General features: G+C 47.0%; 1 protein-coding gene across 3 annotated transcripts in view; it reads left to right on the forward strand.

The window, feature by feature from the left end:
• The window catches only part of ZNF76 (zinc finger protein 76), a 36,999-nt gene continuing 20,353 nt past the window's right edge, over positions 1-16,646 (forward strand). For 2 of the 3 annotated variants that reach the window (XM_011986550.1, XM_011986552.1), the window contains exon 1: positions 763-932. The gene's annotated coding sequence lies outside the window, so the exon portion shown is untranslated. Of the gene's footprint in view, positions 477-762; positions 933-16,646 lie in introns of those variants that run through there. The other variant, XM_011986551.1, reaches the window with a different exon arrangement.

The following is a 16,646-nucleotide window of genomic DNA, read 5'->3' on the forward strand; positions in this document are numbered from 1 at the left end:
AAAGCAAGCCTACAAAAGGGAGTAGCCAGTTTCGAGCCTGACGGTGGGGCTGACGGGGGAATGAGAGAGAACCTGAGAGGACCGCCAGGCCGCCCTCCCTGAGGAGGCGAGTCCCTCACCGCCCCTCTATATCGTCCTTTTCAATAAGGAGCTCTTAATACCTGCAACTGCTTCCTTCAAGGGGTGGCTCGAAGATCAGTAGGCAAGGCCTGCGGACTGCGCACCTTAAAGCGCTTCGGGACCGTAAGACAGTGACTGCTGAGCGCGCGGCCGGGAAGAAGCCTGGGGGCTCTGAGCTCGGAGGACAGAGACAGAAGCCCCGGCCTGCGTCCCTCACAACCTGCGCCTCCAGTCCTCCTGCGCTACTCCCGAAGCGCACCTTCTCGCCCGCAGGCCGCGGAAGTGACAGCGCAGAGCCCTTGCGGCCTCCGCCACCTCCTCACGCTTCAGGTGGACCGAATCCTTGGAAGGGACAGGTAGCGATTCCCGATTGCTATAGCGACGACCCGGCTCCGAGCTGCGCCCGGGCCCTGACCCGGGCGTCGTGACGTCAGCACGCCTTCCCTGGGCGCTCAGCCTCTCTGGCCATGCGTCACCCCGGCCTGGGGGAGGGGCGGGGCTCCGAGGAGGTCGGTTCAGATCTCGGCGGCCTGGGCTCCAGGAGCCCTGGAACGAGGATAAGTTGGATGGTTGCCGCGGCGAAGCGGGGGGCGGGGTGGAGCGTGCCCGGTATTTTCTATACGGGTTCCGGGGCCCGGTAGAGGCGCGCCAAGAGGAGAGGAAAGTGCGGCGGCCCTGGAACCTGGATATCGCGCGAGGCAAGCTGCGCGCGGGCGGGCGGGCTATGGCGCAGGCGGGTTGTGGGGCCGGCGCTGGTGGCGGGGCCCGGTGCATGGCGGTCTGTCGGCGGAGTCGCCCTCGGGGGCTGTCAGGTTGGTGGCTGCGGGAAGAATGGGTCCACCATGCCCAGGGCGGGAGGCCGGGCGGGCGCAGGGCCCCGGGAAGGTCCCGAGCCCGGCGTGCCCACCTCCCTCCGGCCCTAGCAGGGCGGCCTGGCCGCTGGACCGCGGCCGGGCCCCCTTCCCCACCCAGGGTCCCTGCCCCTCTTTTCCGCCCTGCGGCTCCTCCCCCATGACTCCCAAACCCCACCCCGTGACGGCGCCCGCCTCCACCCCTGTGACCCCACACCCCACCCACTGACCCCAAGACCTCACCAGGTAACCGTTGGTTATTATTCATTGGCTGCTAACCCAGGAATTTCGCCAGCACTTCTCAGAGACCCACCAACCACTGACTCCCTCGGTTTTAATCCGATAACTCACATGATCCTAAGATCCCCACACTCCTCCTTAGTGACCCCCAAACCTGGGTGACCCTCCTGGCCCGGTAACCCTCCAATTCTACCCTGTGTTCCCCACAAACTCGGTGACTCCCTTCAAAACTGCTGGCAACTCCTAAGCCCTACTCCAATAGTTTTCCACCCACTCATCTTCTACACAGCCCTCAGTATCCTTGCGCTGTAGCCCTATGACCCTCATTCCACGTCTGCCTTTATCCTAAAATCACCCCCACTGGCATCTCTCTCTGCCCTCCCAGCCCTTCAGTGTCAATCAGCACATGACTTACAAGCGTCCAGCACCTTTCTGGTGCTGAGGAGAATATAGAGATTAATATGAAGTAGTAATAATTGGAGTCATCAGAGAATTCTGGATCAATCCAGAGTCCAGTCAATCCAGTGTGTGGTCCCAACTCTGTCACTGCTGTGCTTTAGAAACCTGGGAGAAGTCCCCTCCTCAGTCTGGACCTTAGTTTCTCAAAATGACTGTGATGAGGTTGGGTGAGATGATCTTTGAGTTTCCTTCCATCTGTGAAATTGTGAAATTCTGCAATTCTCAGTCAAGATAATAATTTTTTGCAATCATTTTTGTACCCTACCCTGGAAGTTTCCTCTTGTAACCTCACCCCAGGATCTGCTTGCATCATGAACCTTACTCCCTCATTCCCAGATCACCCTCTTCACTCTTAATAGTGCATACCCATTTCCCTTGATCAGGCCCCATTAGTTAACATGTTTGCAAAGCAGCATAGCAGAGTGCTTCATTTGGGGGCATTGAGTTCATAACAAACCTAGGTTCCAGTCTGATTCTGGCCCTCCAGCTGTGGGACTTGGGGTATATTATTTAGCCTGTCTTAACTTCAGTCCCCACCTCTGCTAAGGGAGGAAAATAGTGGTGCCTGACATAACACATGTAAAGCACCAGGCACCATGCCTGGCACATGGGAACTCAGCATGAGCTGTTGTTAGAAATGAGACGCTCCTATGGATCTTACTCTGTCCTGAATGCTAGGGATTCAACAGACTGAACATGTGGCCCATACTTTGCATTATATTGCTACTACTGACATCTTGGAATCCCTATCTTCTCATCTCTGCTGTAGCCTCACTTCTGTGGTTCTTTACCCTGATTTTTCCCTCAATAACGATTGGCTTGCTGAATACCTACTGTGTGCCAAGCTCTGGATATATAAGTTAAATTTACCTCTCAACAGCCCAAAGAGTTTATTATTATTATATCTTCCATTTTCCCATATTTTTGTTTGTTTGGTTGGTTGGTTTTAGAGAAATGAACCAGAAACTCACACAGCTAAGTAGCAGAGCTAAGATTTGAACCCACAGTTTAAAAAAAAAAACAGAACAAAACCAAACCCTACTCCATTGCCTGTCTTTCCCCCAAACGTACTCAACCTCAGCTCCTTGTTCCTTATTTTCTAGTAATTCCTAAATCCAACATCAGCTCATTCCTTGATCCCCAAGGTTTCTGGTCTTGAGTTCCTAGCCTCAAGGGATCCTCCCACCTTAGCCTCTCAAGTAGTTGAGATTATAGGCATGAGCCACCGATACTGGCCCTGACCCTCAAGGTTTCTGTGACCCTTTGCCACATAAGTTGGTGAGTTTCTCATCCTACTGTTCATAACTTTTGATCTCATATCCCCTGAAACCCCTGCACCTTGTAGGGGAGGGAAAGTATCTTTTTAGGTTCATGGCTTAGGCCCCTATAACAAAAGAAAGATTTAATGAGAAGATTATACACATTTATTTAATGTAAGTTTTATGTGACAGCAGCCTTCATAAGGAAATGAAGACCCAAAGAAATGATTAAACTTGTGTATTTTTATACTAGATTTGATGAAGAGTGGATAGTTGTGGGAAAAAAATGCAAAAAGGGTAATATCAAATAGTAGTAAACTGGGAGAAACTTAGCAAGGCCTGTTTGTTCAGACTCCTCTCTGTGTCCCTGTGTCTTCACAGATAAGGATACTCCTTTCCTCTGAGTGCAGGGAGGGCACCTCTCTGTGAGGGTATTATGACCTGCTTCAGGGGAAAGTCAGAAAAATCCTTCCTAGGTTTTGTGATCTGCTTCAGGGAAGAAGAGCCTTGGAGAAAGAGAGAGTGACCTTCCTACTGCCATTTTCTCAAGTTGCCCTATTTTGGAGTATCTTGAACCCAGTCAACTTCTCTCTTCATCCTTTGCCCAAATATCTCTTGTTCTATGAATCTTTGATGCTCCCAGCCCTTACCCCATGAGCTCACCAACCGTACAGTGTCTCCCACCTCATTGGCACTTTACCCCAAATCCTTTCATCTTGTTAAGTCCCTTAGCCCCAGGAATCCACGTGTCTGTATGCTCTAAACCCCTCTAGTCCAGTAGTCTTTCATCCTATTTTTAGTCTCAGTGTTCTACTTCCACCAACCCACCTTCTGCCATCCTCAGCCACATTCTGTGACCTGAAACTTTCATATAATTTGTACTTCATTTAGTGACCTCTTGATGTGACTAGCTTCAATGGAATCAGCCCCTTCCATCCCAGCATGAACCAATCCTGTATAACTTGCACACCCTCCCATTCTAAGGCCTCTCCTCTCATACCCCTGCCCAGTATCCTGCGAGATCCTGCCTCTCAGGTTCCTCCCTCAGTGATCACCTTTTCAAACCTGGATTGTTGTTCACCCTTCCACAGGGCCTTCCCCTTCCTGCCTTCCTCTTATTTGTCCCCTCAGCCATCCTCACCTCACCAATCTTGATAACCGATTACAATATAAATCTCCCTTCCATCTCAACTCTGCTCCTTTCTTCCTCCACTCTCTTGTGCATCTAACTCCAGGGCCATGCATATGCCCCTGCTGCTTTCAGCTCTGCTTCCTTCATATGCTGCACTGTCCCACCAAACTTCATCAGTCTTTTCGGTTTATCCAGAGAACTACACTCTTCTCTGGGAACTTCTGATGACTTCTAATAATAGATCACCAAAGGATCTCGGTTTTTTAGAGGGCAGGGAGAGAGCCCTTGGAAATCCTTCAGAATCAATCTAGCTGTGTCTCCTGGACACCCTCCCACTGTCCTATCCCGTTATGAAGCTGCTTGCTGTATATACCCTCAGGGTAGAATGCTTTGGGTGTCAGCTTCTGCAGGCACTGAATTAGCCCCATTGTTTTCCAAGCCCTGGGAAAACTTGATAATCCCCACCCACTGAAGTCTGGAGAGTCAGTAGCAAAATGTGACATCAAAGATCCACATCCAAAAGTCTATTCTATGGGTCACCAAATTCCCAGGTCTCTTATAGTGTACTTATTGGCTGTACAGCAATAAATACAACAGAAACTAAAACTAGAGTTGAGGAAAGGGTATACCCTGGGTTCTACAACTGCTGTGGGTGGATTTTAAAAAGGAGTTCTTGCCTTAGATTTATTTACTTAGGGCACAGAACTTATTCTGCCTTGTATTTGAGTTATTTATGTACCTTTCTCACCCCCACCCTGTGAGCTCTGTGAGAACAGAGACTAGGTTTTCTTTTTTTTTTTTTTTTTTGAGATGGAGTCTGTCACCCAGGCTGGAGTGCAGTGGTGCAACCTCGGCTCACTATAACCTCCTCCTCCTGAGTTCAAGTGATTCTCCCACCTCAGCCTCCCAAGGAGCTGGTATTAGAGGCGCCTGCAACCCTGCCCAGCTAATTTTTGTATTTTTAGTAGAGACGGGGTTTCACCATGTTGGCCAGTCTGGTCTCAAACTCCTGACCTCAGGTGATCCACTCACCTCAGCCTCCCAAAGTGCTGGGATTACAGGCAAGAGCCACCGCGCCTGGCCGGTTTTCTTTATCTTTTATCTTCATCTCATCCCTCATATTTAGCAGGTAGTCGGTAAATACTTGCTGGATTAAATAAACTCACTCAGAAATTCTGCATCAGATGTACACAAGTAAAAGCGGTTCATGTCTACATTCATTTTGTGGACACAACAATACCCCTCCCCAAAGTTCTCCAAACATGATAATGGGCATGTCCCTTGATATAAACAGTCTGGAATTTAGACACTTCCTTTTTTTTTTTGAGACGGAGTCTCGCTCTGTCGCCCAGGCTGGAGTGCAGTGGCCCGATCTCGGCTCACTGCAAGCTCTGCCTCCCAGTTTCACGCCATTCTCCTGTCTCAGCCTCCCGAGTAGCTGGGACTACAGGCGCACGCCGCCACGCCCGGCTAATTTCTTTTTGTGTGTTTAGTAGAGACGGGGTTTCACCGTGTTAGCAAGGATGGTCTCGATCTCCTGACCTTGTGATCGCCCACCTTGGCCTCGGAATTATAGGCGTGAGCCACCGCGCCCGGCTAGACACTTCCTTTTTTAGTCATTGCTCAGGTAGGGGAATGGGTATAAGTGCTTTTTTTTTTTTTTTTCCCTGCTCTATTTCTGGTAAGATAGATTGTTTGACGTGGTTGCTCGAATACAGTGGTAACAGCATCAGGGGCTGTCTTATATAAATCTGTTCTCCAGAAAACAGCTAGTTTGAAATATTTAGTGTGGGTTGCAGAGACGATTAAGAAACAGGGGAAACCAAGGAGGCAAAATGTTAGTAATTTTTGAAGTTGGGTAATGGGTTCAAGAGGTTCATTATACCATTCCTTCTGTTTTTATGTATGTTGGAAATCCATTATAAAAAGATTAAAGGAAGGGACAGCTAGGTGAACAAGTGGAAATTTAGCACTGTTCCTTGGAAAACACCTCAGAGCAAATAAGCTGCTGTTTCTGAATCAGTACTGTTATCTAGGTTAAGTAGTATATTTAGTCCTAACCTTTCTCTGACCTCTTCTGTTTGTAAGATATCAGGATGCTAAATTTAAAAATTAGCACCCTGCAGAATTCTGTACCTGGTGGCCTGGGAATTGTAACATCCTGGCATCAAGCACCTGTTGCCCTTCTTCTCAGCTTAGGTGTGGTTTCTGGTGGAATAGGGCTGGACTGGACCTGAGAAGCAGGTGAGGCAGTAAGGAGGAAAGAGGGATCCCAGGCTGGAGAGAGACCAGAGCTCGACTAGGGTCTTCCCCTTCTTGCCTAAAGCTTTCAGGTTACTGGGAGATCCTAAAGGTATATATATTCATTCATTCACTGATTGATTCATCCCACAAATATTTGGTGAATATCTGCTGTGTGCCAGGTACTTTTCTAGGTACTGGGAATAGAGCAGTGAGCTCACCGTTTGAGGAATGGACAGGGTAGAGACAGACAATAAACAAATAAGTAAAATATATATTGAGAAAATTAAGCAGAGAAGGAAGATGGAAAGTGCCAAGAGTAGGCCATGCACAGTGACTCACACCTGTAATCCCAGCACTTTGGGAGGCCGGGGTGGGTAGATAACATGAGGCCAGGAGTTTGAGACCAGCCTGGCCAACATGGCAAAACCCTGGCTCTACTAAAAATACAAAAATTAGCCAGGCGTGGTGGCGGGCACCTGTAATCCCAGCTACTTGGGAGGCTGAGGCATGAGAATCACTTCAACCCAAGAGGCAGAGTTTGCAGTGAGCCGAGATCACGCCACTGCACTCCAGCGTGGGCTACAGAACAAGACTCTGTCTCAAAAAAGAAGAAGAAGAAGAAAGTGCCAGGATTCTGGGTGTTAAAATTTTAAATAAGGTAGTTGAAGGGGGTCCCACTAAAAAGGTAACATTTGAGCAAAGACCTGAAGGAATTTAGAGGGTAAGTCAAGCATACATCTAGGGGAAGTTTATTCCAGTCAGGAAAAACAGCAAACACAAAGGCCCTGAGGCAGGAATGTGCCCTATATATTCAAGAAACATGAGTAAGCCAGCCAATACGGCTGCAGTATATTAGTGAGAGAAGAAACGGCAGATGTTGCGGTGAGGGTGAATTGGGGGCAGATCACACAGGCCTCTGGCTTTTACTGTGAGTTGTGAGTGAGATGGTAGCCATTAGAGAATTCTAGGCAGATAAATAACATGGCCTGCCATATTGAAAAGGTCATTCTGACTGCTGTGTTGAGAATAAGCTATAATGTGGTAAAAATGGAAGGAGAGAAACTGGTTAGGAGGCTACTACAATAGTCTAAGCAAGAGAAGTTGGTGGCTTGAACCCAAGGTGAAGCAATGGAAAAGTGAGAAGTGGTTGTCTTCTGGATATATTTGGAAAGGAGCCAACAGGATTTGCTGATAGACTGGATGTGATATGTAAAAGAAATAGCAGTTGAGGATGGCTACAATTTTTTTTTTTTTTTCTTTCAAGACAGTCTCACTCTGTCGCCCATGCTGGAGTGCAGTGGCACGATCTCGGCTCACGGCAACCTCCGCCTCCTGGGTTCAAGCGATTCATCTGCCTCAGCCTCCTAAGTAACTGGGACTACAGGTGCACGCCAGCACGCCCGGCTAATTTTTGTATTTTTGGTAGAGATGGGGTTTCACCATATTGGCCAGGCTGGTCTCAAACTCCTGACCTCGTGACCTGCCTGGCTCCCACATTTTTGGCCTGAGTAACAAAATGGTAGAATTCCAATCTACTGAAATTGGGGAGCCTGGAAGGAGGGCAGGTTGTTAGAAGGAGGAGATAAGGAATTTACTCTTGAACATGTCAAGTTTGAAGTGTTTTTTGGATATCAGAGTCGAGATGTTGAGTAAGCAGCTAGATATTCAAGTCTGTCGGAGCCTAGGAAATGTCTACTCTCAGGAAATTAAAGAACACTGTTACCTGGCAAGAGATAGCGGAGTATGGGAAGAACACTGGTAGCTATGTGATCCTGTGGGGCTCCTCTGGCAACGCAGGCCTCTGTCTCTTCATCTGCAAAATGACTGCTTTATTTTATTTTGTTTTATTATCTGTTTCTTTGACAAGGTCTTGTTCTGTCACCCAGACTGGAGTGCAGTGGTGCAATAATGGAGGCTCACTGCAGCAGCAGCCTCTCCCGCTCAATCAGTCCTCCCATGTCAGCCTCCTGAGTAGCTGGGACTACAGAGGTGGGCACCACCACACCTGCCTTATTTTTGTATTTTTGGTAGAGACAGGGTTTTACCATGCTGCCCAGGCTGGCCTTGAACTCCTGGGCTCAAGCCTTCCACCTACCTCGGTCTCCCAAGGTGCTGGGATTACAGGCATGAGTCACTACACCCAGCCAAAATGACCACTTTAGACTAGAAATGAGCTGTCTTCTCAGCCCCTCCTATGGTGGGAGTTGATGAATTAAGTGCTTAGAATAAACATGATAATATATATGTATCTAAGAGCATTTTTGAAACTGGTAATAAGTTCTACACCAGGTAGTGGTATTGGCAATAAGATTTCTTCCTTCATTTGCTAAAGTAATACCCAGTGAGTACCTGCCATGTGCTGGGTGCTATATCACATGAGATATGATGATGGAGAAGATGAATCTGAGCCCGTGGAGAGCACCTCAGACAACCCCCCGGTGTGGCTTCACTGCCAAGTGCAGGCAGCACATGGGGCTGAAGTGTGACATTAGCCAGGGAAAGCTTGTTCCTGACCTGGGTCTCCATGGAAGCAGTGAACATGCACGTTAGAGATGAGGCAAGATGGTATTCCAGATGAGGGAAAAGTCTTCCACTTAGCTGGGCTAGGGAAGAATTGGGAGTGGTTGGGAAGGGTTGAGTGATGGGGACTTCACTTCCTTCCCTCCTCCATTCTTTCGTTCAACATGTACTTCCTTGCCAGGAGCTTCTCTTAGAAGCTCACAGTTCTGTGGGAGATGAAGAGTTTCAAATCTGGTCTCAGGAGTTCAAGTTAGATAATTTACAGTAAGCAGAACTGAATCAGGATTCAAATTTGAACTAAAGAGCTCAGTTAGCTATGTAACCTAATAGTATTAATCATTTGGTATCTGTGGGCACATTCTTTGTTAGGTGCTAATTAGGCTGAAAGGTATGCTCTCCAGGAACTTAAATTATAATCACTATAAGAGAGAGTAAGAATGTTATTTTCCCCTAAAAGAGTCAAGTGTTAAGGAAAACACACTCTGTGGCAGTGTATCCCTTTAACTGCATCTGGAAACTGTCCCTGCGGCTGTGTTTATTCTGTGTCATTTAGATGTCTACGATTATATCGTGAGGAGAGTCTCTTTGACCAGATAAACGAGAGTATAAGATATAGCTCATCCTAATCGATAAAATTAGTCACCCACAAAACTAGTTTAGAGGAGACGTAGTCAGCATCTACTACATAATGGAATGGGAAATTTTGTCCTGGAGAGTGAAGAAAGAAAAAAAAAAAAAACCTGGCCAGGCGTAGTGGCTCACGCCTGTAAACCCAGCACTTTGAGAGGCTGAGGTGGGCGGATCACGAAGTCAGGAATTCAAGACTAGCCTGGCCAACATGGTGAAACCCCATCTCTACTAAAAATGCAAAAATTAGCTGGGCATGGTGGCGTGCAGGAGAATTGCCTGAACCAGGACCCGGGAGGTGGAGGTTGCAGTGAGCCAAGATCGCACCACTGCTCTCCAGCCTGGGCTATAGAACAAGACCCCATCTCAAAAAAAAGAAAAGAAAAAAACCCTGAGATACAAATCCAAGTGCAGCTGAAGCCATTTTCTTTAACAGATGGCCCTAACCTGTTTTGGGTGCTGTTTCCCAAAGCTGCCAACAAACTTCAAACGCCTTTTACCCTGGCAGCTGTCAGTCAAGATATAGAAATGTGATGGTCTCACAAATCCTATGCAGTTGTCTCTTTTGCTGGCAAAAGTATGAAGTCACCCGGGTGTGGTAGCTCATGTCTGTAATCCCAGCACTTTGGGAGGCCGAGGCAGGCGGTTCACCTGAGGTCAGGAGTTCGAGACCAGCCTGGCAAACATGGTGAAACCCCATTTCTACTAAAAATACAAAAATTAGCCGGGCATGGTGGCGGGCGCCTGTAGTCCCAGCTACTCGGGAGGCTGAGACAGGAGAATCGCTTGAACCTGGGAGGCAGAGGTTGCGGTGAGCCGAAACCGTGCCATTGCACTCCAGCCTGGGTGACAGAGCGAGACTCCGTCTCAGGAAAAAAAAAAAAAAAAAAAAAAAGTATGAGGCGTACTCAGGCTCCTCACTTCCAGTTCAGAATCAGAAGGATTTGTGATGTTGGACAGGTCATTCAGGGTCTCAGGCTCATTATACTGTCATTACTGGAAGCCAGAGCACCTCTTTTCTAGTGCCTCTTTGACACTCCCCTAGAGCTGGCCCTCTAGTGAATAGTTCATCCCTAAGAAGGCCAGATATAACTTGTTAGCCTGGTACTATCTCACTTCACCACTTCATTTGTTGGGAGTTCCTGCTACTTTTGGATAGTTGATAAAGCATGAGACCCATACAGTTAAGATAAGAACCAAGGAACTGGGAGCTCTTTGAGATTGTAGAACTGACCTGAGGCTTCGATGTGGGGGATTTGGCAGGTGTGCCTAAGACCAGAGTTCTTTCTCTGAGATCATCTTCTCAACCTAGGAAATACTGTCCTGCGGCCACATGGAGCAGTGAAGGAGAAACGTAGTCCCTGCTTAGGCTACCGCTTCATCCAGACACACCCTTGTGACCAGGCTGGGGACACACATATTGAAGCCACCATGTCCTCAGGTCCTGTAAAGACTTGCTGTTGTCTCATGCTCAGCTGATCAGCTTTCCATATGATATTATAGAATGGCCTCCATGAATCACGAAGCTCAGTTTTCAGATGTGCTTTTGCTATAGGTCAGTAACATGGAATCCATCATATCAGCACTGGACTCTCCATTCCTTATGTATGGAGAATCATAGATATTCCTATGACCAACAAAGGGAGTACAAAGCATGCATTTAGACTTTCTATTTTTAGTTTTTTATTTATGTTGCATAGGTAACACATTCTCAAAGCTTTTTTTTTATTATTATTATTTTTTTATTGGGACCAAGTCTTGCTCTGTTTGCCTAAGCTGGAATGCAGTGGTGCAGTCTCGGCTCACAGCAACTTCTGCCTCCTGGGTTCAAGTGATTCTCCAGCCTAAGCCTCCCAAGTAGCTGGGCCTACAGGCATGTACCACCATGCCCAGCTAATTTGTGTACTTTTAGTAGAAATGGGATTTCACTGTGTTAACCAGGCTGGTCTCAAACTCTTGACCTCGTGATCCGCCTGCCTTGGCCTCCCAGAGTGCTGATTATAGGTGTGAGCCACCGCACCCAGCCACTTTTTTTTTCATGGAATATAAAGGATATTCCCTGAGAAGTCACCCTTCCATCATCATCGCCACTCAGTCATCCTTCCACAGACAACCCTGGTTAGTAATTTCTTGACTATGCTTCCACAGATTTTGTTTGTTTGTTTGTTTGCGTGCTTGCTTGCTTGCTTGCTTTGTTTGAGACGGAGTCTCGCCCTGTCACCAGGCTGGAGTGCAGTGGTGCAGTCTTGGCCCACTGCAACCACCTCCCGGGTTCAAGCAATTCTCCTGCCTCAGCCTCCCGAGTAGCTGAAACTACAGGTGCATGCCACCTTGCCAAGCTAATTTTTTGTATTTTTAGTAGAGACGGGGTTTCACCATGTTGGCCAGGATGGTCTAGATCTCTTGACCTGGTGATCCGACTGCTTCAGCCTCCCAAAGTGCTGAGATTACAGGTGTGAGCTACCGCGCCCAGCCCACAGATTTTTTAATGCAGTGACAGTATATAAAAAGCACTGTTGAACCCGGGAGGCAGAGGTTGCAGTGGGCCTAGATCATGCCATTGCACTCCCGCCTAGGTGACAGAGCAAGACTTCATCTCATAAATAAATAATAAATAAAAATAATAAATAAATGGCACTGTTTTATACCTAGCCATTTTTATTCATTATATTTGGGAGATCTTGCCATGTCAGTATGTAAGGAGCTTCCTCATTTATGTCTACATAGTATGGAAGTTTGATATTGATGGACATTTATGCTGTTTCTAATTTTTTGCTTTTATTACATGCAGGGATGCCATAGATAACCTTAGACATGTGCCATTTTCACACGTCCGTCTACCTGTAGACTAGATGTGAAATTGCTGAGTCAGACAATATGTACATGTACATTTGTAATTTTGGTTGATATTGTCAAACTCTCCTCCATAGAGATTGTGCCAGTATGTTCTCCCACCACCAGCAGTGTATGACTGTGCCTGTTTCTCCATAGCCTCATGGACATTGCTTCGAGTTAAGAATATAGCAGATTCTGCCACACAGTGGCTCATGCCTGTAATCCCAATACTTTGGGAGGCCAAGGTAGGCAGATCACCTGAGGTCAGGAGTTAGAGATCAGCCTGGCCAATATGGCAAAACCCCGTCTCTACTAAAAATACAAAAAATTTCCCAGGTGTGATGGCTCCTGTCTGTAGTCTCAGCTACCTGGGAGGCTGAGGTAGGAGAATCTCTTGAACCCTGGAGGTGGAGGTTGCAGTGAGCTGAGATTGCGCCACTGCACTCCAGCCTGGGCAACAGAGTGAGACTCCGTCTCAAATAAATAAATAAATAAATAAATAATAAATAAATATATATATAGCAGATTCCCTGAAGATCAACATAGGATACTGAAACATAGGATCCCACTGTGACACTATTCCGCAAGACAGACGAAACATGGCACATCCCAGTTTGAAGAATACAGCCAGGCACAGTGGCCCATGCCTGTAATTCCCGCACTTTGTTGAGGCTAAGGTGGGAGGATCACTTGATCCTGGGAGATTGAGACTAGCCAGGGCAACATAATAAGACCTCGTCTCTCTAAAAATTTAAAAATTAAAAAAAAAAAAAAATTAGCCGGGCATGGTGACACACACCTGTAGTTCCACCTACTCGGGAGGCTGAGGTGGGAGGATCGTTTGAGCTCAGGAGATCAAGGCTGCAGTAGGCTAGGATCGTGCCACTGCACTCCAGCCTGGACAACAGCGCGAGACCCTGTCTCAAAGCAACAACAACAACAAAAACAGTTTGAAGAATATCACATTAAAAATATATCCACCAGGCAAGGTGGCTCATACTTGTTAATCTCAGCACTTCGGGAGGCTGAGGTGAGAGGATCACTTGAGACCAGGAGTTCAAGACCAGCCTGGGTAACATAGTAAGACCCCATCTCTACAAAAATAAATAAATGGAGATAGATGTAAGTAAATAAATAAATAAATTAGCCAGGCTTGGTAGTGCACACCTGTAGTCCCAGATACTTGAGAGACTCAGGCAAGAGGATCACTTTAGGAGTTCAAGGTTGCAGTGAGTCATGATCATGCCATTGCACTTGTAGTGTGGATGACAGAGCAAGACCCTGTTTCTATATATATATATGTGTGTGTGTGTGTGTGTGTGTATATGTGTGTATATATACGTTTGTTGTGTATATGTGTGTGTATATCCAAGAGGTAGTTGTAGTTCTGGTAGTTAAAGGAAGAAAACTTCTTGAGGCAGTTCTCCACCTTGGTGTTCATGCCAGCATGAATTAGAAAAGAAGTACATCGATGTTTTTCATTTTTTTTTGAGACAAGGTCTTGCTTTGTCACACAGGTTGAAGTGCAGTGGCACAATCATAGCTCTCCACAGCCTCGACTTCCTGGGCTTGAATGATCCTCCCACTTCAGCCCCCGAGTAGCTGGGACTACAGCCATGTGCCACCATGCCTGGTAATTTTTTTTTGTAGAGATAGTGTCTGCACCTGACCTCAGCCTCACATTGATTTTTTTAAGATGGCGTCTCGGCCGGGCATGGTGGCTCATGCCTGTAATCCCAGCACTTTGGGAGGCTGAAGCAGGTGGACCTGAGGTCAGGAGTTTGAGACCAGCGAGGCCAACATGGTGAAACCCCATCTGTACTAAAAATACAAAAACATTAGCCGGGCCTGGTGGTGCGCACCTGTAATCCCAGCTACTCCGGAGGCTCGGGTAAAAGAATTGCTTGAACCCGGGAAATGGAGGTTGCAATGAGCCGAGCTCGCACCACTGCACTCCAGCCACTCCAGCCTGGGCAACAGAGTGAGACTCTGTCTCAAAAAAAAAAAAAAAGACGGAGTCTCACTCTGTTGCCCAATGCACTCTGGAGTGCTGTGGTGCGATCTCAGCTCACTGCCACCTCCGTCTCCTGGGTTAAAGCGATTATCTTGCCTCAACCTCCTGAGTAGCTGGGATTGCAGGTGTGCACCACCACACCTGGCTAATTTTTGTATTTTTAGTAGAGACGGGGTTTCGCCATGTTGGCCAGGCTAGTCTTGAACTCCTGACCGCTAATGATCTGCCTGCCTCGGCCTCCCAACATGCTGGGATTACAGGTGTGAGCCACCATGCCTGACCAGACGTTGATTTTTAAAGCCCAAGTCAGGGCCAGGCACAGTGGCTCACACCTATAATTCCAGCACTTTGGGAGGCCGAGGCAAGCAGATCATGAGGTCAGGAGTTCAAGACCAGCCTAACTAACATGGTGAAACCCCCGTCTCTACTAAAAATACAAATATTAGATGGGCTTGGTGGCTCATGCCTGTACTACTACTCAGGAGGCTGAGGCTGGAGAATTGCTTAAACCCGGGAGACTCCGTCTCAAAAAAATAAATGGGGGTCTCACTATGTTGCCCAGGCTGGTCTCAAACTCCTGGGCTCAAGGGATCCTCCCACCTCAGCCTCCCAAAGTGCTGGGATTTCTTTTAAATGGCGCTTTTTTTTTTAAAAAGAAAAAAATTTTTAATCAATATGATTTATGCAAAGATGCGTTTAGCTGTGTTAAACTTGTGTTATGTTAATGCAAGTTTCTGTTACTAATTTCCTGTTTTCTCATCAGTGTTTAGAAACCCACAGAACCAGGTCTGTTCACTAGGTTTTTCTGCGTGTAGTGAAGTATTTTTCTGTAGTAAACATTGAATCATTTTACTGCAAGTTTTCCAAATCTGGTTCTAATTTGTTTGCCACTCATCTTCATCAGCCTTCATCCCCAAACTAATGTGTCTTTGTCCTCATGTGAAGTTTTCTGTGTTTACAAATGAAGAAGTTTCTGAGTGAAGATTAAGTCATAATTATTTTTCTAATCAAAATTGAACATTCTTTTCAGGCAAATGTTTTTGTTCTCTTTTTTTGACTTCTAAATACAGTTGCCTACTGGGCTGGCTGAGGCAGAGTACAGAAAGCTTGTTCCAACTGTCCAGAGTTCTGGTTGGCAGAAGACGATAGAATAGCGAACAGGTGCCTGTAGTCCACACAGCCCAGCTCATGTGTGGAGCACAGTAGGTCTCAACCGTGATAAAGTGGAGAAACACAAAAACCATGACTACTCTTTAGTTTCCTATCTTTCACATCCCTTATTTTTCTCCTTTGGGGAGGCAGTTTAAGCACATCTTGATTCATGGAGAGACCTAAAGATCCAAAGTATCTAAAAAGTTGGGAGTAGTGGCACACACCTATAGTCCCAGCCACTCAGGAGGCTAAGGCAGGAGGATCGCTTGAGGCCAGGAGGTTGAGTTTACAGGAGCTATGATCACTACACGCCAACCTGGGCAACAGAATGAGATCCTGTCTCTAAATAAATAAAAGTTTTTTCTAAATGTTATCTCTCCTCAATAATTACAATTTATGTTTTAACATTAAGAAACACATCGATACATTGCAAAGGTGAAGGGTTGTTTTCCCTGCATCAGGACCAATAATGGGTTAAGTTTATTTAAAAGTGCAGCAGGCCGGGTGCAATGGCTCACGCCTGTAATCCCAACATTTTGGGAGGCCGAGGAGGGTGGATCAAGAGGTCAGGAGTTCGAGACTAGCCTGACCAACATTGTGAAACCCCGTCTCTACTAAAAATACAAAAAAATTAGCCGGGTATGGTGGCGCACGCCTGTAATCCCAGCTGCTCAGGAGGCTGAGGCAGAAGAATCACTTGAACCCAGGAGGCGGAGGTTGCAGTGAACTGAGATCGCGCCGTTGCACTCCACTGTGGGCGTCAGAGTGAGACTCCGTCTCAAAAAAAAAAAAGTGGCCAACAGAATTGGATTTGCTCCTAGTTCTGAGAAAGTCAAGAGTGCTCCTTTCTGTCTTCACTCTTTTCTCACCTTCCCCTGTCCCAGTCTGTTTCTCACCTATTCCCAGCTTAGGTCATTGCAGAGCTAGTAAACCTTATACCCTACAAGGAGAAAACAGAGCAGCCACCCTCACTGCCCCTCTGCCCTGTCTCGGAGGGTTGCAGGAGTAATGAGTCTGAACCGTCAAGTGCAGGCAAAACTCACACATAGCCATCCTGAAGCAGTAACAAGCCTTTCTTTGGCTCTGCCCATGTCACTGTTGTTAGTTCAGTGCCAGCACGGGAGGATTCAGAGTAAACCACCATTGAAAGAAAGTACAGGGAGAAAAACAGCAATCAGGGCACTGGTAGATGC

Source organism: Mandrillus leucophaeus, unplaced genomic scaffold (assembly GCF_000951045.1).
Source record: "Mandrillus leucophaeus isolate KB7577 unplaced genomic scaffold, Mleu.le_1.0 Scaffold3, whole genome shotgun sequence".
Lineage (NCBI taxonomy): Eukaryota > Metazoa > Chordata > Mammalia > Primates > Cercopithecidae > Mandrillus > Mandrillus leucophaeus.